The sequence below is a fragment of the Aquarana catesbeiana genome, linkage group LG09 (assembly GCF_042186555.1).
Source record: "Aquarana catesbeiana isolate 2022-GZ linkage group LG09, ASM4218655v1, whole genome shotgun sequence".
In the NCBI taxonomy this organism is placed as follows: Eukaryota; Metazoa; Chordata; class Amphibia; order Anura; family Ranidae; genus Aquarana; species Aquarana catesbeiana.
The window spans coordinates 196,706,768-196,734,348 of record NC_133332.1 but is presented as its reverse complement, the minus strand read 5'-3'; the positions used below and the strand labels follow the sequence as shown (position 1 = coordinate 196,734,348).

General features: G+C 39.9%; 1 protein-coding gene across 1 annotated transcript in view; it reads left to right on the top strand.

The window, feature by feature from the left end:
- NEXMIF (neurite extension and migration factor) overlaps nt 1–27,581 on the top strand; it is a 525,801-nt gene that overhangs the window by 170,339 nt on the left and 327,881 nt on the right. The window contains exon 2 of the mRNA XM_073599497.1: nt 26,310–26,398. The gene's annotated coding sequence lies outside the window, so the exon portion shown is untranslated. The remainder of the gene's footprint in view (nt 1–26,309; nt 26,399–27,581) is intronic.

Genomic DNA, 27,581 nt, shown 5'->3' with positions numbered 1-27,581 from the left:
ACCCTGCGTCTGTTCGTTTCTCCAAAGCTGCCTAATCAAAATTCCCCCCGGACACAGAACAGATACATTCTTGATTTAATCTTGTTGGCACCAGGCCTCTAGGGGCTCAATCAAGCAACTATGTCATTGCTAATGTTTTCTATCTCTTCAGTAACTCCACCAATAGCCTCTGAATCTCACACCCCTAAGTGGTGTTATATTGTAAATGACTGCACGTCACAGCTCCCAGTGCACCAGCAGGAGGGGGGAAAACATACATTTTCCACAGCTTGTATATTTATCTGACTGCTTTTCCTAGCGTATTCAAACCACCAGCATTTTTATTGATTTTATTTTATGCACAACAACTGAGGAAACAGAAGAAGGAAAAGGGGAATAATTTGCAGAGATGCAAGCAATGTTATGTTTGCTGCAGCCACAATAGCAAGCTGTAGCTGATTTTCCTGTCTTTGGTAAACTGATTTTTTGTAAACTGATTTGGGATCGATCGATCATTTTTAAGCAGACGGACTAGTCTGAGCTGTTGTAGTGCACTCTTTATGTTTGTATAACTTATTTTTACACCTTCCTGTGAACCATATTTATTGTCACTAACTGCTAGCTAAATGTACATACCTGTAAATTTAAATTGCAGTGCCTTTTTATGATTTTTCGCTTTTCATGCTATGGTTTCCTGATCAGCAATATTTGCAGTTTACGATCTTCAACAATATTTTGTACCTTGTTTCCTTTAGAAGGCATATGGGAGGTACGGACAGGCAGCTATACTGAGAGCCTGCAGGAGCCTGACATTACATAGTTACATAGTTACATAGTAGGTGAGGTTGAAAAAAGACACAAGTCCATCAAATCCAACCTATGTGTGTGATTATGTGTCAGTATTACATTGTATATCCCTGTATGTTGCGGTCATTCAGGTGCTTATCTAATAGTTTCTTGAAGCTATCAATGCTCCCCGTTGAGACCACCGCCTGTGGAAGGGAATTCCACATCCTTGCCGCTCTTACAGTAAAGAACCCTCTACGTAGTTTAAGGTTAAACCTCTTTTCTTCTAATTTTAATGAGTGGCCACGAGTCTTGTTAAACTCTCTTCTGCAAAAAAGTCTGGAAGACTATTCTGGGTTCACCAGTACGGTATTTGTATATTGAAATCATATCCCCTCTTAAGCATCTCTTCTCCAGAGGGAATAAGTTCAGTGCTCGCAACCTTTCCTCATAACTAAGATCCTCCAGACCCTTTATTAGCTTTGTTGCCCTTCTCTGTACTCGCTCCATTTCCAGTACATCCTTCCTAAGGACTGGTGCCCAGAACTGGACAGCATACTCCAGGTGCGGCCAGGCCAGAGTCTTGTAGAGTGGGATAATTATCGTTTTATCTCTGGAGTTGATCCCCTTTTTAATGCATGCCAATATTCTGTTTGGTTTGTTAGCAGCAGCTTGGCATTGCATGCCATTGCTGAGCCTATCATCTACTAGGACCCCCAGGTCCTTTTCCATCCTAGATTCCCCCAGAGGTTCTCCCCCCAGTGTATAGATGCATTCATATTTTTGCCACCCAAATGCATTATTTTACATTTTTCTACATTGAACCTCATTTGCCATGTAGTCGCCCACCCCATTAATTTGTTCAGATCTTTTTGCAAGGTCACATTGCACCTGTGATCTACTGATCTCGGGTGCAATGCATTCGGGTGCAATGCAGTTCTTAGCAATAACACACTTAGATCTGTCCACCAAGAGTCTAGTAGATATCCCGGGTATGATGAAGTTTGAAACACAAAATCATAAATTATAATATAATAAATAAATATAAATAATTACAAAAAAAATATATATAATAATAACTAAATAAATTTCCCCATGATTCACTATCGCTCAATTCTGTGTTCTAATTTACTATCGCTGTTTTCTAGGTGGTCTAAAGCCACTTTTGATGTAAAAGGACACTTTTTGGTTGCTATGGACAATCTCAAGTTTCCAGGCAGAAAGAACAGTATATGTAATATGAAACTGCATGCAGGGCATTGGACAAAGCACTGGGGACAAAAGGGAAGTGAAATGATTTCATACAGTACAGTAATCTGTAAGATTACAGTACTGTATGTGTTATGATTTTTACATTTTTAAATTTGCCGCATGGCTCCGCCCCCGTGCGTTGCGATGCTCACAGGGAATGGAGCCTGGCACAGAGAGGCTTCGGGCAAAGGACGGAGCCCGCAGACAGTGTGGGGGGACATCGCAGGATCCTAGGGACAAGGTAAGTAACCTGCACGAGGATCCTGAGATGTAATCCTGAGTGTGGCTCGGGGTTACCGCTAACGGTGCTGAAATTTAACCCCGAGCCACACTCGGGAATACCGTCAGGGAGGTTAAGGGGTTAATTATATATAAAAAGGTAGGGTCTGGGTAGGGATATATAAAAAAGATTGTGCTTTTCAGTTTTGTTGTGAATGTGTGTAATGAATGTTGTGAGAAAAAGTAATATAGAATGAAGAGTAAAGAACTGGTGGATGTGAAACCTATAATAATAGAGGAGGGGAAAGGGTAGAGATACGGGGAGGAGAAATGGAAGGAAAGAGAAGAAGAGAGGAAAGTAATAGGTAGGGGAGGGAGGAGGAAAGAGGGAGGGTCAAAGAAATAAAAAAAATAGGGGAAGGCCATAGATTATGCAATTTTCTTTCCTTCCACCATGGGTAGAAGGAAAGAGAATAGCTCAGTTCGCCCATGAACACAGTCCCTCCTGCAGTGCTATTGTGTTCTATTGGCGGGGAGCCTTCCCAGCTAGCAGAACAAAATGATTTGTGCTGGCGGCTATAGCCAGAGGCACTGATTTTTGGGGAAAAACCCAACAGGCTGGCTGTACACACGTTGATCAATAGGTCGACTTGTGTACAACCAGCTAGCCCATACGTGGATCGAAATTTGGCTTTTCCCTGCTGAACATGTCTAATTTTGATTATGTATGGCCAGTTTAAGAGAGGGTCAGGGGGTACTCTCTTGGCCTCTGACCCCTTCTTGGCTGTGGAATAGGGGGGTCACCTCCCTCCTCTCCATTTCTCCCCTCCCTCTTTTCTTTTCCTCTTCCTCTCCTCCCCTTTTTTTCACATCTTACTCTATTTGTTCTCTTGTTGGGTTATAAGTGCTGTTTCCTAAAATGTTAAGTTTTTCTCCACAGGCGAACTGGTCTGTGATACTTACCCCAGAGCTTCTGGCTATGACTCAATATGTACTACTTGATAAAGAATGCTGCTGTTATATTGTGACTAATTAACTTAGTTGCAACTGTGTCTCGTTGTAGCCTGGGGGGGGGGGGGGTTCTGCAAAATTCTATTATTACTGTTTATCATGGCATTTACCAACCAAAAAAAAAAAGGGGGGGTTGGGTAACTGGGCTTCCCAAATGGAAACAGAGAGTAACTATGCTAGTTATAGAAAAATGCTTTTTATAGTAAAAAAAGACATAGGGACAGCCCATCTAGTATTAAGTTTGGTCTAAGGTGGATCAGGGTTAAGGTTTTCGAAGTCCACAGTGCCCCACATCATTATCCAATCCATTCAAGTATTCAAATATGATACCATTCTATTTTTGTGTTTGGCCACTAGGTGCATAATTTCTTTAAGGTATTCTACACATGAAAAGGGAGAAATCAAGGTTGATTACCATTGTCAAGGAATGATTTCTCTCATGGTGGCAAGGAAAAAAAACGTAGGACGAATTTCTTAGAGAACAAGTAAGGTACTGGTAGCATGGAGAGCAAGGCAATTCTCAGAAAGTTATGGATGGAGCCACGATTTATTGTAAATATTGAAAACGATGTCCCATAATTTAATTGATTCACGGGCTCAACACATATGTATATAGAGTCATTTAGCTTGCTGACAATGCCAAAACCTCAAAGACTGAGATGGGAATTTTAAGAATAGATTAGAGGGAATGTAGGTACCATCTACTTTATTATTTTATAATTTTTCCAGTGTGGTGCAAGAGATGGACATTTTATGTGTCATTAAGTACACATTTTCCCACCTTTTGTCCTGAGATAGGAAGACACCTACTTTCTTCTCTCATTGCTGAATGTTGTTGGGGAGGGTCTGTTTGGATGTAGTCTAAGAAGATATGGTAGAGCATATGAAGTTGTTATGTATGTTATATGTACGGGTAGGTAAGAAGTTATACAGAGTCCTTCAAAGGATGTGAACGGTCTATGCATGTTTGTGTGTGGATGCAGAGAGTTGTGGAAACTCTGTGGTGTAGTAGTCTATGAGATGGGCATGTAATTTCTTGCATGGATAAAAGAGGAGTTTGATGTGATACGTCACAATTTTGGCCAAACACTGTTGTTCCAACCCAGTGTACTGGGTGTGTGGAGGCTTTTTGGAAAGAGGGTTGTGAAGCAGAGGGGACAAGGGGCCATGATAAGAGAAAATGTTTTTATACCAAATAAGGATGTAAAGAACTAGCACATGCCAGACAGAGGATCTAAGATAAGATGAAGGAGGTAGCCACAACCCTGCCTTGGGGTGGAGTGGCAAATGCTGAAAGTGCAGGGCTAACCACAGTTCATTGGTTACCTGGTGAAAGCGGTCTAGACACACTCAAAATAACTGCTGCTTTGTAGTATATACCCAGATCTGATAAAATGCCAATGCCTCTTTCTTCAGTTCTGCTAAGGTTGTAATGGGACAGTCTGACGTGACTGTTATACCATATGATGTTGGAGGGCAACTTTTTCTGCAGCAGAAACTTTAGGCCGAACAGAGGAATTTTATTACCAGCTTCTTAAAGGGGGACTAACCTAATTTCCTCCTTGAGCTTCCCTGGAACCCACGACCACCCCAATTTTATTCTGAATGACAAATATCTCCCATTCACTACAGTGTCTGCCACCTTAGCCCCTTTTCTTTTGCAATGGCTTTAAAGGGACAAGGCCATGAGAGATTCATGGAGGCTGTGCCATGAATAAACTCTGCTTTGCGAATTTTAGTTCCCTGGCTGTCATTCTGATGCTTTGACTTCAGTGCTGTGATCTGAAACAATTATAGAGAACAAGAAGTTCTGATACTTTTCTGAGACTCTTTTACAGCAAGATTGTTTTCTGGGGCTGTGAATGAAACACTCTGAAGTCAGACAATGCCAGACACCTAGCAGTGTTAGAGGGAAGCCTACACTGGCAGCCTCCATAATTATCTCATATTAAAGGGGTTGTATGGGTTCGTTTTTTTTTTTTTTTTTAAATAACAAATATGTTATACTTACCTCCACTGTGCAGTTCGTTTTGCACAGAGTGGCCCCAATCCTCATGCTCTGGGGTCCCTCGGCAGCTGTCTCGGCTCCTCCCCGCAATAGCTAACCTCCCTCTAGGAAGCTCTATCCCAAGGGGGTTAGCTTGCAGGCGTGCTCCCTGTCATACACGCTGCGTCCATAGACACAGCGTGTATGACTCACCCCCCCCCGGCGGGCCGCGTCATTGGATGTGATTGACAGCAGCGCGAGCCAATGGCTGCGCTGCTATCAATCTCTCCTATCTGTCCAATCAAGGGCCAGCCTCCATGGAGAAGAGGACACCAGGGGACGCGCACAGCAGGTGAACGGGCTCAGGTAAGTAAACAGGGGGCTGGGGGGGGCGTCATTGTCAGGTGTTTTTTCACCTTAATGCATAGGATGCATTAAGGTGAAAAAACACAAACCTTTACAACCCCTTTAAAGTCACTTTACAATAAACATGTATGTATGTATGTATATATACAAGGCGACCATATCCCCCTTTTCTTAAAGGAGAATAAATTAGGTTCAGATAATAATTTCTGATATACGAGGTCCGACATGCCTCTTATTACTTTAGTTGCTTTTCCCTGCACTCCATGCAGTACTGTGATTTTTTTATTTTGTGAACTGGTGTCCAAACCTAAAGTTCATATTCCAGACAAAGTATTCATGCTTTATATAGGGAAAGATACTGTCTATTGAATCTGTACCTTGTTTATGTAGCCCTTAGTCCTGGTATGTATAGATAAAAGATAATCTCATTAAGCCAAGGTGTATGGAATGTTTCTGATCCCATGATTGGAGAGTTGGAATGTCCTCTGCAGACACCAGACGAAAGAAGATTTGGGGAGGATGTGCTCTGCCTTTTTAGAAAGGTGTATAATGTAACTGAGGGCAGAGATGAGTCCCTTTAAACTCTCTATATATACTATTTAGATATACTATATTCTTGAGTTGTTCAGCTAGTAGTTCATACATAAGTAATCAGAGTGGGACTGTTGCAGTTATACAACGTGTAAACCAGATGTAAAAGGCATAATTGTATTTAGTAAATATACTTATGCCTTTTTAGTATGGTGTACACTGTTTAAAAATGCATCAGTCTCACTTTGATCACTTAGGTTCACACCGTTGTGCTGCAGTTTTGGTGCAGCGCAATTGTATCCGAGTTTTACGTGCGATTATAGGTGCACTCCCATTGACTTCAATTAGACCACGCGTCTTCTGAAAGCCCATTAAAAACGCAGCATGCATTCTCATGAAAACACATGATCTAATAAAAGTCAAAGGAAACGCATATAAAACCGTGTGTAAAGCGCACATTAATTTTCGGTTGCACCCAAACCGCAGTGTACCAATGTGAACCAAGCCTTAGAAATGATCCTCACAGAAAGATGGGTTTGCCATTCAAAACAATAAGATGTATTTATACAAGCTTTAAAAGAGGAACGCATTGCTCATAGCAATCAAATTATAATCTACAATTTTCTTACTGCCAGTGTTTGATTGATTGCCATTGTAACAACATTCTCCATCATTGTGAAGTGTAGTGTTTTGTGGATGGTAGAAAAGTGTGAACTAATATATATTTGAGGTACTAACACTATGCAGAACCATTGTTCTCAACTGCAAATAAAATATGACATTAATAGAAACATATTTATAACATTATATTTTCCTTTCACTTTTATTAAAGCTTAGAAGGTCACTCCAATTGTATTTTCACTATATTAAACTGTGTGAAAAATTTTAATACATTGCGATTCCCTTGTTTTTGGCTTTTATTCATAATTTACTAAACACTGTTTGCCATTGGCCCTTGCAAACTAAGACAACTTTATTTTCCATAAAATCACTTAGCTGTTTGATATAAAAGTACATATGCAGAATAACAATAACCCAGGAACGTGACAAATATTCATAACACGGCTCCCCATTCACATTCAGTGCTCCATCTGTGCCCTTGGCTCAAATAATTATGCAGATTAATAGTTGGTTGCAAAAGAGATGCATTTGCTTCTACTCTTTTTATGTGTTTATATTTATATATTTATTTATTTTTTCACCCAGCAGAGTGCATAACAATTGATGACTGTTAAAGCTTTTATTGGACTGCTGCAAAATTATGCAAACAGATTTATTGTTCACAAGCTATAAAACCACACAGGTTCCTTTTTCTAAACAGAGACAAAATGGATCAACACATATAAATTAATAACTATTACATTATATTTGCATCCTTTTTAAAGCACATTTAGTTTAATGAACTAACTACTTAAAGTGGATGTAAACCCAATGTCATCCTTTCTAAACTACTGCCATAGGGGTTATCTATAAGGAAATACATTCCTCCTGCATGTATCTTTACCTGTCAAATGTCTCCCCTCTGTCTGTTATGAGAGCCGAAAAACTGCATATTCTGTGGGTGGGTCTGTTGTCTGGAGCTTGGTGGGTGGAGTTGTGATGTCAGTAGACTCCCCGCCCACCTCTACACTTCTTGTCAATATGCATTTTCTCCTGTGTATTTCTTACACTGAACTTCTGCTATGATCTCTAACATCCAGTGAAAAGACAGGAAAGTAACCACATGACTTCAGCATGCCAAATCATGCTGAGGTGTGGAACAGCCAATCCTTGCAGAGCTGCTGAAGAAAGGAGTGGGGGAGGGAATTAAAAAATAATGCATGTCTTAGGCTAGTGCACGAGATATGTAAATCATCTGTCACTCACAGCAAGGGGGAGGATTTGACAAAGTTTTTCTTTGTTTGTCAAGTTTTATCTCACTGAACAATAAAAGAGGATTGCTCAGAGCTGGATTAACTCTTCGTGGCAAGACTGGGCTCAAATGATAGGAAATCTTATACTCTACATTATGACATTAAAAAAAAAAAAAAAAAATCGGGTTTACATCCACTTTAAGACAAGCAAGGTTAATATGTGGGCTGCCATTACTTATTTCGTTTTCTAAAAATGCTACTTGCCCGGGTGACATGCTTTTGTCTAGTTCCCCTACTTTCTGGTTCACTGACTCAGAACAAGTGTAGTGATAAAGAATTTTGGGGGTTTATTTACTAAAGGAATAGATGCTATTCACTTAGTAAAGTGAAAGTTCCTTTGGCTCAGTAAATAAGGTGAAGCTGTGTTCACTCATTATCCAATTTTCCACATGCAAGCAAAAATCTTGTTTTTTTTTTAAGTACCTCACACAAGACTATTTAAAATGAACATTGAATTTTTTTCCCCCTGCTGTAGCAAATTGGAGAATGTTTTGCTGGGGTTTTTTCCTTCCTCTGGATCAACTGTGGGTGAAGGAATGTGTATATGGAATTGCATTACAGTATTATTATTATTTTTTAGTTGAACTAGATGGACCTGTGTCTTTTTACTAAGCTAAGTGAATGTTTAACTTGTAAATGAACAGTCTCCATTCCTTAAATAAAATAACCCTTTAAAGTCTCTAACCTGCATTTGCTGCATATTTGTTTTTGGTTAGTGGGGATCATGGGTGCAATGCTCTTCATGGTCTCATGAAAATAAATTAATTCATTAATTAATGAAAAAAAATTCCCTGCAAAAATATGTGCATTCATTTTTTCCTTTATAAAGGTTATGAACGTATACTTTAACTAGTTGTGGGACACTAGGACACTAGGTGTCCAATCACACCGGTCACATGGAGATTCCGGTAATTGGCGCTCACAGAGTGTGTGTGTGATAGAGTGTGAGGCGAGCCGATCAGCGGCATCTCCATGCAGGGGGACATCTACACGTGTAATCAGTGCACTGATCATCAGTGCCCTGATTACAATATAGTGCCAACAGTGTCACCAATAAGTGCCCACCATTGCCCACCAGTGGCAGCAATCAGTGCCCACCACTGCCCACAAGTGCCACCAATCAGTGCCCATTAGCGATGCCAGTCAGTGCTGGCTATCAGTGCCGCCTATCAGTGCTGCCCATCAATGCCCATCACTGCTGTCGATCAAAGCCCATCAGCGTCGCCCATCAGTGCCACCCATCAGTGCCCATCAGTACCGCCTATCCGTGCCGCCTATCAGTGCCCACCAGTGCTGCCTATTAGTGCCCATCAGTGCCACCTAACAGTGCCCATCGGTGCCACATATCAGTGCCACCTATCAGTGCCCATAAGTGCGGCATATTAGTGCCTCCTCATCAGTGCCACCTAATCAGTGCCCATAAGTGCCACCTCATCAATGCCCACCAGTTCAGCTTATCAGTGCCCATGAGTGCCACCTTATCAGCACATATCAGTGAGGGAGAAAAATTACTTAGTTACAAAATTTACTGACAGAATCTAAGTAAAAAAAAAATTTTCCCAAATTTTTGGTCTTTTTTTTTTTTTTTTTTAGTAAAAAATAAAAAAACCAGCAGTGATTAAATACCACCAAAATAAATCTATTTGTGTGAAGAAAATGATAAAACATTTGTTTGGGTACAGTGTAGCATGACCGCGCAATTGGTCATTCAAAGTGCGATAGCGCTGAAAGCTGAAAAATGGCCCGGCAGGAAGGGGGTATAAGTGCCTGGTAGGTAAGTGGTTAAAGTGATTCTTAAAGCAGACCTTCAGCCATTTTTTCAACTTTCCATTTATTAAATCTTCTGCCCTTGTTGTTTTAACGTTTAGATAGTAAAACATTTTTTTTCTGCCAGTAAATACCTTCTACAGCCCACTTCCTGTTTTTTGTCTGGTAAAAATCCTAGGCTTATGACATCATGCACAGCTCTCTCTCTCTCTCTCTCTCTCTCTCTCGAGAGAGAGAGAGAGAGAGAGAGAGAGAGAGTTTTCCAGGAAGGGAGGGTAGATGAGTCATACGAGGGCCAATGAGAGCTGCAGGGCTGTAGAGCTGGAGGTGTGCCTCTGTGTAATCCAGGAAGTGAACAGGCAGCAGCTTCAGCTGCCCACAGTTAAAATGGTTGCAGCCAGACTTAGTGGAGGGAGATTTCTGCAGCATATTTGGCAAGTACAGAATCACAGTATATATAAAATAATATGCAAAGTGGTTGGAGGGAAGCCTCAGAATGGCAAAGATGTTTTTATTACAAATTACGTGAGCAGACTGCAGTTCCTCTTTAACACACAGTTTAATTTACATTATCCCTTCTCTTTCTGTATGTGGATGATGGCACTGTAATTATTTTAACTGCTTGCCCACCATTGTACTGCGGCAAGGTGGCACGATCCCGCAAAGCGCACGCTCCCATTGGCCAGAGGGGGAGCCAGTCAGCGGGTCCAGTGGACTCAATGTCCGCCGGCCACCTGTGATCATCCCCCGCAGTGACAGAACAGGGATCTGCCTATGTAAACAAGGCAGATCTCCGTTCTGACAGGGGAGATCACACAGATCCTGTCTTTCTGCTAAGCAGGAAGATGGATCTGTGTGTTTCCCCAGTCACACAGTCCCCCATACAGTTAGAAAACACCTGCAGGGAACACATTTAATCCCTTGATCGTGTCATTAGTACAATTACAGTGCATATTTTTAGCACTGATTACTGTAATAATGTCACTGGTTCCCAAAAAAGTGTCAAAAATGTCAGTTAGGTGTCCGTTCTGTCCGCTGCAATGTCGCAGTCCCGCTAAAAATCACCAATTGCCGCCATTACTAGTAAAAATAAATGATAAAAAGGCCATAAATCTATCCCCTATTTTGTAGACGCGATAACTTTTGCGCAAACCAATCAATATACGCTTATTGGGATTTTTTTACCAAAAATATGTAGCAGAATACATATTGACCTAAACTGATGAATACATTTGTTTTTTTTTTATTTTGTTTTTTGGAAATGTTTTATAGCAGAAAGTAAAAAAAATTTTTTTTTTCAAAATTATCGCTTTTTTTTGTTTATAGCGCAAAAAATAAAAACAGTAGAGGTGATCAAATTCGACCTAAAGAAAGCTCTATTTGTGGGGGAAAAATTTTGTTTGGGTACAGCGCCGCATGACCGCGCAGTGCCATATCGTGAAAAATGGCCTGGTCAGGAAGGGGTTAAATCCTTTCAGGGCTGAAGTGGTTAAGTGGTTAAAAAAAAAACACTTCCAAGTACCCTTTTCCTGATTGATATACAGCTATCACATGGCCCAGATCTTTCCTAGCCTGTCTGCAGAGAAAAATAAGCAGGAGGAGTTTCTAGTCCTCAGCTGTTGGTCACATGTTCAAAATAATTCAATCAAATCTTTAATATTTTTTGGCATTCACATGGGGTGGGCAGATTTTTGCCAGTCACAGGCTCTAGCCTGTGTCTAACAGGGAGGTGAAGCCACCATCAATCAAAATCTAATATGCTACCCCCATTGTGTTTAGCTAGTTAGTGGGCATGGAAGAGGAGGGAGGGGGATTGGGCTGTCATTTACAACGTTGTATACATGGGCTGCTCATATGTGATAGGGAGGAAATGCTCAGGATAGAAAATACAAGAAATATGAGAACTGAGCATGTGCACTAGCTGCCAACACTGCTCTGCAACATCCCCAACTGCAGTGGGGACATGAACAGAAGGGGGAGCTAGAGAACAGCAGGATCAACAAGGTTTTGTTGCAGAATACAGAAAATGAATCCCATAGTGACTGAGTGACTATGAACAGCATGTAATATATAATTTATTTATATTTTTTAATGATGTGGGTTTAATGACACTTTAAGCAAGAGGCCGGTAAAGCATCTCACATATTTCTCTCATGACAGAGGTACTTTAAATATGTATATGGTACCTGTAAACAAGTGTGGTTTTGATTATTTGTCCTTTATTTTTGACTTGTTCAAGGTTTCTTTTTTTTATAGGTTGTACTACATCTTCAAAATATTTTAAAATCTTATTCTTTCAAATGTAACCCGACCATCTTCTGCAATTTTACAAACTCTAGTGAATGCTACATAAGGCACCAGAATATTACTACTAACCCAAAAGTATTGTACCAGAATGTTCCAGCGTGTTTCATAAAACAAACATTACTGTGGAAAAACATTACTTGTTGTTTACGGTGTCCTTAAAGCAGAGATCCACCCAAAAGGGGAAGCTCCGCTTGTTTGCTTCCTCCCTGTAAAAAACAGGTACCCGCTCCTACTTCTGTGTAAGATCGCTGCATTGTTGAGATACACAGGTCCCAGAAGACAGCAGGATCATTCAGAAAGTGCAGTGCAAATTGCACATGCGCAGTAGGAAACAGGCTGTACTTCCTGTTCCCCTTAGTGAATATGCCAGCGCCTGCACCCGGAGCTGATGGACGGATCAGCTTAGGGTGCCGACATTTTGGGCTCCCTGGACAAGTAAGTGTCCTTATATTAAAAGTCAGCCACTACAGTATTTGTAGCTGCTGACTTTTAATTCTTTCTCCCCAGGCTGGAACGCCTCTTTAAATCCACAATGAAGAATATATGGGAACATTTTGAAAAACTAGCAATTTTTTTTAAAGCTGAGAAGGTCACTCCAATTCTGAGCCTTTAGCACTGTCACTGGGAGATGTATAGGGGGACAAAAAAGTCCTTGGGTTTCTTGGGGGTTACCCTGGCAATCTATGCCACACTATCCAAAAAATAATAATTATAATAATAATATATATATATATATATATATATATATATATATATATATATATTGGATAGATCACTTTCTTCCACTTGCTTTTAACAGCAACACTAAGAGCCCACTTCAACCATGTGCTCCCTAAGTATGCTATCTCTGTCTACCCTTTATCATGCATTCCTAGTTAGAAGTCTAGTTACCATACTATATGTGCCGTCTCTAAACCTCCCTAACCTAGGCTCAATACCCTTTCTCAGTTTCCACTTGTACCTCCCTCCCCTCCTTGTATCCCTTCCTGCCTCCTCTAGCTTTTTCCTTCTCCCCATATCATTTTTTCTTACGTTTTGTTTTGTTGTAAAACGAGGTACAAATACAATGTACAGGCAGATGCCCAAAAGCTGAGTAACCAAGGTATCATCAACAAGCATTGCTCCACACACCTTGAATGTATAATTAGATCTTGTGATTCTTTCTATACATGAAAGGTGGCCAATTTGGACCTATAGTGCTTCACAGAACACTCCTTGTGCTTTTTGCTCTATTGAATAGAATTTGACCATGTGCCATGTATTGGGTTGTAATGGTGCTTTCAGATGGTAATGTTTATTCAATTTTTCTACCTACCAATATAGAATCTATTAAACAATAAATATAACTAAAAAAAATAATTTATATTAGGAATACATAGTGAAGTAGTGGAAGTAGGTACTTTCATACTGTGGGTAAAAAAGACTGATATATTATTGGTTGTATTTAATGTTTTCAACAAATGTGTGGAAAATTCAGATTTTCTTCCATTAAACCAATTTATTTAGTTTGTCTTAAAGTTTCCCAAACAGTGGCTTAGTGGAAAAGTGCTTGTAGAGTTGTGTTTTACCATGTGGATAGTGCAACCATCCTGAGCTTCCTGATCTCAGAATTACTGCACCTCGTGCTGCATGACATAGAGTAGGTCCCAAGAAAGGGAAATTCCACTTCATCGTTCATGAATTTCCTTTGTCTTTAATTGTGAATAACACTTTTGGAAAGGTTTTTTGCACAATGGGTACATTTTTTTATACATCTATACCACATCACTCTTTCATAAACACACAGTGACTTTTCAACTGTACTGGCCCTTAATTAAAGTGTTAATAAGACAATTTTTTTTTAAATTAAATAAAAAAAAAAAAAACATGCTATACTCACCTGCTCTGTGCAATGGTCCCAAACCTCCTATTCTGGGGTCCCCTGCCAGCATTCTTGGCTTCTCCTTACTGTGTTTGCCTTCATACGAAGCATTAACTATGGGGGCAGACATGTGGGCTTGTTCCCGAGCTGGTATGTCCTTAGACACACACAGAGCAGCTTGGTACCCCCCCCCCTTTCACAGGATTTGATTGACAGCAGGAGCCAACGGCTCTCACTACTGCCTCTGAGTCCTGTGAGGAGAGAGAAAGACCAGCGATGCTGCACACCGCTGAATCAAAAGAGGAACCGGATAAGTATTTAGTAGGGAGGGGCTAGGGAAGGTATTGCTGGAATACGTTAATGTAAAAAAAAAACTATAAGCCTTTAGAAGCACTTTAACCACTTCCAGACTGCCCCATGCATATGTACTGCGGCAGGGCGACCCTTCAGCGCGAAATCTTGTACCTGTACGCATGGACGCACGCACGCCCCCAGCGACCCTCTCCTGCTGTGATTGGACACAGCGGGAGCCAATTAGTAGATCCGGCAGACCCGATGTTTGCCGGGACCCGCCAATCGTTTCCGAGGCAGACAGAACGGCGGTTTGCCTATGTAAATAAGGCACGTGGCCTTTCCGTGACAGGAGAAAACAGAGATCTTGCTTTTCTGCTAAACAGGAATATGGATCTCTGTCTTCTTACAGTACAAGCACCCCCCCCCACAGTTAGAAAGCACTCCCTAGGGACACATTTAACCCTTTGATCGCCCCTGATGTTAACTCCTTTCCTGCCAGTGTCATTATTACAGTTACAGTGCATATTATTTAGCACTGATCACTGTATTGGTGTCACCGGTCCCCAAAAAAGTGTCAAAAGTGTCCAATTTGTCCGTCGCATTGTTGCAGTCCCACTATGAGTCACTGATAGCCGCCATTACTAGTTAAAATTTTTTACAAAAGTTCCATAAAAATATTCCATAGTTGTAGACACTATAACTTTTGCGCAAAGCAATCAATATACGCTTATTGGGATCTTTTTTAACAAAAATTTGTAGCAGAATACATATTGGCCTAAATTTTTTTTACATTTTTTTATTGGATATGTTTTATAGCAGAAAGTAAAAAATATTGTTTTTTTTTTAAAAATTGTTAATATTTTTTTGTTTGTAGCGCAAAAAATAAAAACAGAGGTGATCAAGTACCACCAAAACAAAGCCATATTTGTGGCATTGTTTGTTGTTCAGGAGTGGCTTGACAAGAGGAATACGACATTTGAAGCCCATGTCCAGGATCCGTCTGTGTGTGGTGGCTCTTGATGCACTGACTTCAGCCTCAGTCCACTCCTTGTGAAAGTCCCTGCTGCTTGTGCACCTTTTTCTTCCACACTTTTCCCTTCCACATAACTTTTTATTAATGTGCTTTGATAGAGCACTTTGGGAACATCCAACATCTTTTGCAATTACCTTTGGAGGCTTTTCCTCCTTAAGGATGGTGTCAGCGATGGTTTTCTGCACAACTGTCAGGTCAGCAGTCTTTCCCATGATTGTGATTCCTACTGAACCAGACCGAGAGACCATTTAAAGGCTCAGGAACCCTTTACAGGTGTTATGGCTTAATTAGCTATTAGAGTGGAACACTTTGAGCCTAGAATATTGCACCTTTTCACAATATTCTAATTTTCTGAGATTGTGGATTTGGGGTTTTCATGAGCTGTAAGCCATAATCATCACAATTATGACAAATCACGGCTTGAACTATCTTGCTTTGCATGTAATGAGTCTATCTCATATATTAGTTTCACCTTTTAAGTTGCATTAATGAAATAAATGAACTTTTGCACAATATTCTAATTTTTCGAGTATCACCTGTACAAGAGTCCAGGCTAATTTAATGAAAATTGATTCATAGCAGAAAATTTTCAAAGCACAACAAATTTGAAGCAATTTATAGGAGAAGAAGCTGTTGACTAGCTCTGTCAAATGTTTATTTTTATTTTTTTTCGGATTATAGTACAAAGAGGGCTAATATCCAAACATTAATTGTCTTTCTCTGGTCATAGACAGATAGATATGTTCCTAAGATTAACATTAGACAAATATCTACCGGTTTAATTACTATCAAACAAGCACCATGCTGACAGCAGCACATGCATGGTACTTCTCTCCTTCCTGTTCACATCTGTGTGCCAAAGGAACATGAGTGAAATTGCATGTTCATGCTGCTCAAAAAATGCATTTTTATTGTAAATGTAATGCTATTCATTCCTAATGGCACCCCACTTCGCCTTGCTAATGCATGTGTGTGTGTTAGTGCACTACACAACACACTGACTTTGGTGCAATGATTTTTAAAAGAAAAGGTACATGCACTTCTTAAGTGGGATTTCTGTGCATTGGGCAGCCCCTTTCAAATGAATGAGATACCCCATGCAATACAGGTAAAGTGTGCATAAATCACATATACATGCAGATGCTTTGCTGCACTGAATAGATATAAATCTAGAATAAATGAGAGGGGTCTGCTCTGACTGTCCTAATGCTGGTGTAAAGCTTCATTTTGTTTCTTAAAGTGATAAATATGTTATACTGACCTACTCTGCAGAACGTATCCCGACATGTTTCGGAAATTGGTATGTATTATTCCTTCATCAAGGAGTTTATAGTTGGGTGATCAATCTTTATCTGCAATATAGATTTAAGCATGGTGCTTAAATCTATATTGCAGATAAAGATTGATCACCCAACTATAAACCACTTGATAAAGGAATAATACATACCAATTTCCGAAACATGTCGGGATACGTGCTGTAAAATCATCCGTTTGACCTTTACAATATAGGCTATAGGGTGTAAGCACTGGGTTGATATATCTATCTTGTATGTGTATTGCAAACGCACATGTATATTGTTATACTGTACTTATTTGTATTTTTTGTAATTTTTATACCTTTTCTATGAATTTAATAAAAGTAGCACTTTTGTGCATTTTATAAATAATTACTCTTTAGTACTCCATTGTTGCCTGAAAGTCCTAAGGGGCGACCTGCATGTGCATTTCATGCACATTTTGTTCTCTGATATTCACCTGTCTATGAATTCTGACCAATCTCAGAAAAATCTCAAACTGATGATATCACCACAAGCTTAAAACCCATCCACAGAGGCCTTAAATAATTTCAAATAAACCCAAAAGACCAGCATTTACTACAGGCAGCAGTAACATGAACAGTAAGGGAAGGAGATCAGTGACATCAGCACAATCAAGGGATTTGTGAACACACTGTACCCCCACAGCCTTCCATGCCAAACATAAAAAAATCTATTTAATTAGACGTCTTCTTTGTTTTTGCATTTGGGACCGGCTTCATACATGCATGTACTTTTACCTGACAGGGAATGTATTTAGAAAGCCAGAACATACATGTTTCAGTGTGTAATTGTCAGTGGCAATGATGTCAGGCTATGAGCCCCATGTCTTACAGGTATGGAGAGCAGTGATGTGCTCCTGGTCCTCCTCAGGCACTAAACACTTACTGATCTTCAATGATACTTTGGTGCATGCTCCACAGCATGACATTTCAGATGTGCACCTTACAGGTTTCTTCCCAGTTGTAGTCTCAGCCTCTGAATTCTTCCACTCTTCTAATGTTGTTATTTTCTGCATGCTCTTGCTGTCTATCGGCTTGCATTATAAGGGTTAATAGCAGAATCCTCCCTGCCAACAATTTTTCTAACATGTGCAAGAAATCACAAGGGACTGACACAAGAAATATTTAGTCTTGTTCACTGTGCGGTCATCAAAAAAAAGAAAAAAATTTGAAGCTAAATCTCCGGGGGATGAGAGGCTAGATCATTATTCCAACGCACCTGGTATATTTCCACAATTCATCTTATTCCCAGAACAGCTTAACAAGGGGCGGGAAATGTTAAAACTCTGAGCGCACATATAATTAAACGAGAAATGCAGACCCGATATCACTGCTTCCGACACTGGAGCAAAGTTATTATACCAACGTGCTGTGATTATACTAGTGAGGAAAACACATCAGACCATTGTGGAGGAATATAAGAGCAGCACACTTTGCACCAGTGGACGTCACAGATTAACCACTGCAGATCAGATGTTCAGAGCCAGAGATATAATAAACACATAAATACAGTATATCAGCACAAACTCTTGCTTGTATATTAAAGTGTACTTGCTTTTAAATTACTTTTATTACTATTGTATGTACATGCCATAGACATGTGAGTGAATGATAATATGAATGGTAAGGCATTGAGTATAGTTGTTCTGTGATCTGTGATGTGAAATATATTTTTATTAAGACACTTTAGCAATAATCCAAAGCCTTGTTAAAGCAGGTCTGAATTTGTAAAGTATAAGTATGTGTTAGGGCAGCCATATTTTAGTTAGTTGCAGTGCATTTTTGTGTTCATTAGTTCAGTATAACATTAGTTAGTTAGTCCATTAGTTCAGTATAACAGAGCTTTTTCTATAGTCTTTCCTGACAATTGTATTGCATTTAGAGCGGTAAACTAGAAAGGATATTGAATGCACTTTCCTTGGTACATATAGGCTCTAGTCTAGACAGACAAGCTACAAATCATATGTGATTTATGATCATACTGTAAAAATAAGGCTGTGCAGATACAGTAGTTTAAAATCACATCAAATGTATATATGAAAAAAAAAGCTGAGAAATCACTGTAGTTTGCATCAAACTTGCTTACAGTCCTATTCCCCATTAGTGAGATTTGATTTCTGATCATCCATGTCACCTAAAATGAAGGTGTCGATATATCTAAAATGTTGAGTTGCCATCAGAGCAGGACTAGAGGCAAATCTTTCAATGAAGACAAGTGTCCCCATGATATATAAGAGGGGATGTCCCACATATTGGAAAGATATTCTTTCAATTTCTGTTGCATCTGTAGGACAGGAAGCGAATAGAAATCGTCCTAATGAGACATGGATATTAAAAAAAAAAAAACAAGATATTTTAACCCTTCAGAATTAAATATAATTAAAGTGATACTAAAGTCTTGGGTTTTTTGTATGAAAATAACAAATGTTATACTGGCCTGCTCTATACAGTGGTTTTGCGCAGAGCAGCTCAGATCCTCCTTTTTCGGGTCCCTCTTCAGCACCCCTGGCCCCTCCCTTCTAGTGAGTATCATCCCAGAAATAACAGGAAAGAAACATAAATGAAAATATGTGGGACATTGATTATGCCTACAGGAATAACACACAAGTTAGCAAACTTCACAGAAAATATCTTATTTTATTGTTGTAAAAATGGGCATTTCACTCATTAAAAAAGTGAAGGGAAACATTCACAATTCATTAGTTAAAAACATCAAATTAGCATGTTTGAAGCTATTACAACACAGGCATCTTACTGTGAAGTGGTCTATGCGTTTCACTGACGAGGCCACTTCTTCAGGACCTTGGATGCATTATATATAGTTTCACCATCGAAAAGGTTTGCTCTATAGAGATAAAGAAATCATCACATGTAGTCAAATGCCCATAATATATCCCCCCAAAAATTGCAAAATTAAATTTCAAAGAGGAAAGAAAGAAAACTACCACTACACCAAATTAAACACAGTAAAACACAGCAAGATCAACCCAATCATAATCAACATAAAAGTGACCAAAAATACATAGGGGGTGCTCACCTAAAACTTTTATATCCTAGATCATGGAACGTATCATGTAACCAGGAACAAGGATAACATCCCCTATGTCCTATGTACTGTACCCAAAACCAAACACATCACCAAACAAATATATGATATATTAAAATATGAATACGGCCCCATCTAACTAATCACTATTTATTATCACCAACTTTTGTAGAGTGCACCAAAGTGAAAAAACAAGAACATAGAGGTACATAAAATCTATATTTAACTGTGTAAGAGAACCACCACCACAACATATAACCTAATAACACCAAAATAGCTAAGGGCACCCAACTTGTGAAACCCAAACAAAAAAACAGTATCGGTATATCTCCAAAAACTCACCACAAATGAAAAATCACAAACCTCATGCACTAAGAAAATGTAACAATAGTACCAGTTTGAGACCCTTTATAATGGTGCCTAATGCCACTTAGGGGTGGGGGGGGGGGGGTCTGCCGTGAGCAAATTGGAAGCCATCCAAAACTTAAGCATCCAGAAGGGCTTCTCCCCACAAGCACAATGGATGCCAGTATTATCCAGTTGGATACGTAAGCTGGCTGGAATGCAGCCGGAAGTCACGCCAAACTGAAATTTACGTCACAATGCTGCAATAAACTTGACACATAGGGACTGATTTACTCAAACTGGAGAGTACAAAGCCACTCAGCTTCTAACTTCAGCTTGTTAAATTAGGCTTTAGCAAAAAAACCTGGAAGCTGATTGTTCTCTGTGCAGAGCTGGAGCAGATTTTACACTCTGCCAATTTTAGTAAATCAACCCCATAATGCACTCCAGACTGGAGTCCAGTAGAGACAGGGCACTAACTATTCCCACTGAACCAGTAATGGAATGCCCAAAATACCCACACCTGTCCATAAGGAGAAAAAAACAGAATGTACCCCAGGGAGATGACAGGAATGCAGTAACACAGGCTGGTGAGCACACCTGCATTCCCAACACCGGACATGCATCAACAGAGAGACAAAAAAAACCATTCCCTTCACATTTCTGATGATTGAAATAACTGTGTTTACCACAATTAAAAAAAGATATTTTTAGTAAAGTTTAACTTGTGTCTGTATATAATTGCCCGGTAGACATAATCAAAGTCCCATGTAATTTAACCCTTCCCTACTCTGGCCAAAATTAGGAAAAAAATATGTTTTGGCTTTACATATCTGTTAAATGATTAATAAAGTCCATATTTGCTTAGGAGATAGTGATGGGCATATTCTTTTTTTTTAATGAAAGTTGTTTATTATCTATAGAGAATTGCATTGTTCAACCATAAAATATTTAAAAATATGGCCAATAAGCCCACAGTGTAAATGAATGCAGTGTTCTTTCCTGACATTTGTGTAGTAGTAATAGTGATTGCCTATAGCCTGCCAGTCACTTATTTATTTTATTTATTTATTATGTATTTATTTTTTGCATTCTAAGGCTGTGGGAACTGGTATTAATGCATCTAGCATTACATTACTAGGGTGACCTGGAAAGTGTATGTGTGCCACTCAGGCTCAGTAAAGAGGGGATATGTAGACGGTACATCCGCAGCTGCTTTTAGAATGCTGACAGGGGATGGAGTCCATCCTGGCTCCTGCTAGAGTTCAAGGAAAAAAGGGGTAGCCCATCTAAGGTGTCCTAGAGCAATGGAGTGGCAACCTCGGCCTGGACTCTGACCAGGCCACACCCCCAACACGTTTCACCCCCCCCCCCCCCGGAGCTTAGTCATGGGATTACGTTACTAGGGCTCTGATTCAACCGCACCAAAACAGTGTGCCTCAACAGGGTGGCATGGTCCAAACATTCACTTTACTATGGCGTGACACAATGATTGTAGAATGTGGAAGTGTTTAGCTTTGTACATTCTTTCTACTCCTGTGATTGAGGAACATTTGGTGGAAGCTGAAAACACATCAGTTGACCCTTTTAAATATCTTTGTGTCTTTTTGAATTTAGCCAAAGTTGTTCAAGGGCCCTGAAATCTGTTTGCTATGGGCAGCACAACTTAATAATAAAATAAAAACACAAAAGAACGTTGCAAGCTACCCAATATGCATGGAAGCATGATGAACATTGTTTACTAAATGTAGTGCATTAATAAGTAAACAAAGTTCACCAAAAATGAGTGAAAATCACAGTGCACGCATTCATAGAGAAGCCCCAAACTCCATTGGGGCTGATTCATGAAAACTAGGGGAAAGGAAATTAACGCAATATTGGAGCTGTTGCATGCACTTTTCTGAACACGAAGAATTCTTCCACCCAGAATTCACATTCTTCTGTCCTACAAATATGCAAATCTATGTACAGACCCACTTTAAAGCGAATGCTTAATTTTGCAGTTGGGGAATAAAAACACATTATAAATATCCTATATTTTATTAAGTTATGGCAATTTTTATTATTGAAACTATGTTTTTATAAAATTTTCATGTGACCCAGTATAGCAAAACAGCACCCAGCTCTCGTTTAAGGGACTTCCCCTTCAGATTTCAAAAGAGTTGTCTTAAATATTGTGGATAAGTTTGCCAGTGAAATTCTGATTAAAGTAACTAGACTCACTAAGGCATCATTAAAATGTTGTAAGCAATATCCTACTAATGTTAATGAATAGGAAGTTCTACTTCCTGGAACTTTCCCTTGGCTAAGATGATGCTTTTATATGATGAAATTAGAAGCATCTACATTACATCAATGAATGTATCACTTTTTAATGTGGAAGGCAAGGAGCTGTGAACATAATTTATATTGGTGCTGACACTCCTCCTTCAATTACAGCTTTCTAGAAGCCTTAAATTAATGAATTGTGCAGCTCCAAGGGATCCAGACAAAAAGATTAAAGAGTATTTATTTTATTGATTTATTAGACATAGGAATGAAGATAAGCAGAATTTGCAAATTCTATAATTTTCATTTTCTCACCTATATTCTTTAATGCTTCAATGGCTTTGGTGCCATAGCTGGTCATTAATGTGGGCATCTTCTGGAATTAATCTTATTATTGTTATAAACATTTGTGATGGCATTGTTTGTGTCATGACAACCACTTGCCGCCTGCTTTTTGGGAATCAGTTCTAGTTACATATAGTTAATAAGGTTGTGAAAGACCGATGCCCATCAAATTTAACTCGCTAGATGCAGCTTTGGTCCAGAAGAAGGCAAAGCCAAATCCCAGAGCAACATAACAGGACACATTTGCAACACAGCAGGAAAAATAAACCTCCCCCGTATTCAAATATTACTATATTAGCCTCTAGTTATTATAACGTTTGATATTAATCAATGCAAAAAATAATCCAACACACTTTTTAAGTTTCGTTATTGATTTTTGAAATGAGTACTTCAGCCTGTAAAGTATTTTACATGTTAAATGCTTAACTTGTTAAAATACTGCTTGCCTTTTGTCTTTGGATTCAATATATTCTGAGCCATTGGCAAGCCATTTGAACAAGAAATCTCTAGACTTTACCTTTTTCCTGTTTTTTTTTTGCCTCAAAAATGATTAATGCTTTTGGATCAATGTGCGAACCAGACAACTAGGAGAGGTCACCAGCAGCTGTCTCCTGATTTTCTAAGTACTGGTTACATTCTTCACAACCACAAACTACTTTTTATGCCCCATACCCACGATCGGACATTCCGACAACAAAATCCATGTTTTTTTTCCGACGGATGTTGGCTCAAACTTGTCTTGCATACACACGGTCACACAAATCTTGTCGGAAATTCCGAACGTCAAGTACGCAGTGACATACAACACGTACGACGAGCCGAGAAAAATGAAGTTCAATAGCCAGTGCGGCTCTTCTGCTTGATTCCGAGCATGCGTGGAACTTTCTGCGTCGGAATTGTGTACACACAATCGAAATTTATGACAACGGATTTTGTTGTCAGAAAATTTGAGATCCAGATCTCAAATTTTGTGTGACGGAAATTCTGATGGAAAATGTCCGATAGAGCCTACACACAGTTGGAATTTCCGACAACAAGCTCCCATCGAACATTTTCTGTCGGAAAATCCGACCGTATGTATGGGGCATTACAGTGTGGTGCCCAATACTTGACAGATTTTAGCCAAATTCTTACCCAAATCCTAATGTTATCACAACCCATCTTTAGTCTATAAGGACTCTGTCTGCTTCCTAAAATGTAATTGGCCAACAATTCGGTTTAAGGAGGGCCCGCCCTTTGGTATTGCTTATTTCTAGTAAATCTTTCTTTCATTAAGCAAGCTCAGTGAAGAATAGGAACCTTTATTGTCAACTCCGCTGGTTCCTAATTTCCCAATTTTCTGATTCTTTACTGTCTGCCCTAAGCTGTAAGCCATAGCCTCCATTGCTGGTTTGTGGCTTTCTGACACTTTGGCTACATTAATTGTATACATTGTTGATAATTATTTTTTATGGTCATGACTAACCTGTTGAGCTGCCATAATCCGTTTGGTGAAATCTGAGAACTAACCAAACATATCAAACCTGCCTTAAGGTAGCCAGTATAAGCAAAGAGTGCTGTATGTCATTGTATCGTTTCCCAAGTGTTTACAGAATCAGAATGCAGTTAGCTGGAAGTGGAACAGTCTAAGCTAAGATTCAAACCTTGCTTTATTATGGCCCTGACAGTGGTATACCTTAGAATAGCCAGATACATTGAACTGTCCAGTGGTTCAGCGCGTCCAGTTTAAAGGGGAAGTACAGCCAAAGCTCCTTTGGCCGTACTTCTGTGGATCACAGGAAAACACTTTGTTCTGCACTCCTGTGAATGTTTTTCAGCAGACAGTGGGCTAACACCTGCTGTCAGCTGGCGTCACAGAGCCGGTCCAGGCTCGGGAAAGATCACGACCATATGGTTGTGAACCACCCACATGCCACATGGACCGACACCCAGCTCAGCCTCTCAGCAAGCCATTGAGAGCCTGAGCCAACCGCTCCCACCCCCTCCACAGCTGATCCCTCCAGTGAGCGTGGGGGGCAGAGCAGACAGAGGTGATTAACAATCATCAGCTCTCTGCTCTGGGAGCTCTGAGAACTGAGTGATCAACGGTGTTTGATCCCTCCATTCTCAGTCTTAGAGCCCGCAGGGGATGCAGCATTGGAACTTTGCAAGGTAATAAATGTGGTGAAGTTTCACTTTGCAAAGAATACCCAATTGTGTGCAGAGAAAAGCATAAAAAAAGCATTATTGCTTGCACATAATTGGATGATGGAAGTCAGCAGAACTGCACCTCATTTACTAAGCTCTGGAAAAAATTATCTTGCAAAGTGCAACTTCATTTGCAAAGTGAAAGGTCTATTTGCCCCCCTGTGTACATCAGAGGGAGTTTTCCCAAATGATGTAATAATATACATGGCACACTACATGGCAACAGAGTGCCCTTTAGCTCATAGCCTTGAGTAAATCTGCTGCTTTTCAGACGTCTTAAGATGTTAGCGCAGTTGATCACACATATATGCCTAATGCAAAGCAACACTGCACTCAGGCTGCAGATTAGGACCTAAGGCTTCACCTCGTCTGAAGGGTTTAGGAGCAGGGAGGTCATAGCTGGCATGTTTCTTCAAATGTCAATGCATTTGCCATAACAATATTGCAGTCAAGTGCGTTGAGATATAATGTTCCCTTTATATAAACACTAAACTACTTGTGTTCATATGCTATAAGGAAAATATTCTTCTGTTTTTACTGTGGTTGTAACCACAATCAATTTATTTTTAAATGCTATCATGTTTCAGTACACAATAAACATAGAACCTTGTTCTATTTTCTGTTTTCAGACACATTTAATTATGCCAAGCATGTGGTCACTGTGGCTGGTTTATTGCAATTCACAGTGTGGGGAACATGAGGAAAGTACAGCTGCACATTAGCCACACATTGAAAATCATATGAACAATCTGCAAGCGTAACGGTTTTCAACCCCCCTCAAATGTTCATTAAACTATAAATGGCAATACGCAACTTTGCTATTGTTCTAGGCTGTGTTGAATGTAATCACCTGTTATATCTGTATCATGTCACTCTGCCAAATCTACCAGTTCCATACTCACTAGACAGCAAGCACTCTCATGACTCTTTCTTCCCTAAGATCTACAGTTTCATGGGTAGTTGTATTTTTGTGCTGGGTCTATCATCACAGCTGGAAAGTGAATCCTCTCCCTCTCATTCCCACAAGGTACCATTACACTTGAAAGGGTCATTTTCTGAATAAAGAAATATTTCAAGAAAGCATTTCAATAGCATGAATAAAATGAACAAATCATTCCATCTCACTGAGACTCTCTGGTCTGGGACACCTGACCCCCAGACTATTTCTCTGTGTGCTTCCCTGCAGAACACTTTGAATGGAGACCTGCCAGGACAATGACAGGCTCTAAATTAGATTGATTGATAGCAGTTTGGATATTTTTTGCATATTAACTTATGATCACCTGCACACTGCAATACATTATATCTATTATTTTCTTCTGCCAGGAGGCCAGAAACATATTCCAGTATATAGGATAAAAAGGGATAATCGAAGACATGTAGTTATTAAAGTAATTGATTATGTTTTCCTGTTTATGTCACAGTTTAATGCTCATAATCAGGTATCCACCCACATAAAACCTTGGTTAAATTTAGCATTTTTTTGTCTTTACAGATCTATAGTCATAACTGCATGTACAGAATTTGAAGTTAAAGAGTGGATTATGGCTCAGTAGTGGCTTATTAATGAAAGAAACTCTACAGGTGAGTTAAACAGTCTATCTGTTTGTGGACCCATTTTTTGATTGTACTGTTTGCATTTGTTATTGATACTCCAAAGACATGCTGGTAGGTTAATTGGATCCTGTCTAAATTGTCCCTAGTATGTATGAATGTGAGTTAGGGACCTTAGATTGTAAGCTCCTTGAGGGTAGGGACTGATGTGAATGTACAATGTATATGTAAAGCGCTGCGTAAATTGACGGCGCTATATAAGTACCTGAAATAAATAAAAAAAAAATAAAAAAAATACTCCTAAAGGAAATGTATACCAGTAGCAATAAGTAGGTTGATATTATGGACTTGCTTCTGACAGTGGCGTCGCTGTGGGGGATGCGGACCACCCCGGGGTGACACCCGCCAGAGGGGTGACACCATCAAGTAGGGAGTGATATCTGACCATGATGGTGTAACCCCTATCCGTAATAGCACACAAATGCGCGTGCCGGCACCGACCGCATCATTTATAGGGGCTGGTTTGGGGTCATCTCTTTGAGCTCTCCAGTGACTGGCCAGGTTTCCCCCAAAGTTAGCCTGCACTCATACACTCTCTGCTCCACTCTCCCGGCCCAGCTAGTGACGTGAGGCCCCTCCCCTGTGTTGTGTGTCGGAGGAATGCAGTGGCCGGGGGATCATCATCTGCCAACTCCGCCATTGTAATCTGACACAGCACGCCGCCTTCCAGGACCTTGTCCTGACCTGTGAGGACCGATCCCCTCCCTCACCTGGTAACTACCACCCATATTACCCCAAGAGGACTGTACGAGACTCACAGACGGAGCATGATACCAGAATACTTATTCTGGAGTACTTAACAGATAGGACTATACTGGAGTACTTACTGATCAGTGATTAGCGCACCCTATACCCAGAAGTGCCGGATCACGTACTAGGTATGTGATCTGGCACAGCAGGACCACCTTGCCGCCATATATTAGGTTGTTCCCCAAGGAGTGCTCAGTCAACCTCATATTGAGAAGCCTGAAACAGTCTACAGACATGCAGAAGTTCCAGACTAGTTGCACATTTTCATATGGCTTTATTGGGTGTGCATGGGGAAAAAGGGGGTTCACTAGTTTAGTAAAACTATTGTCACTGTGACAGTAAGTGAGGTGAAATCAGAACCTACATAGCAGTAACCCCACTGGGGATATAATTTTTCCTACTT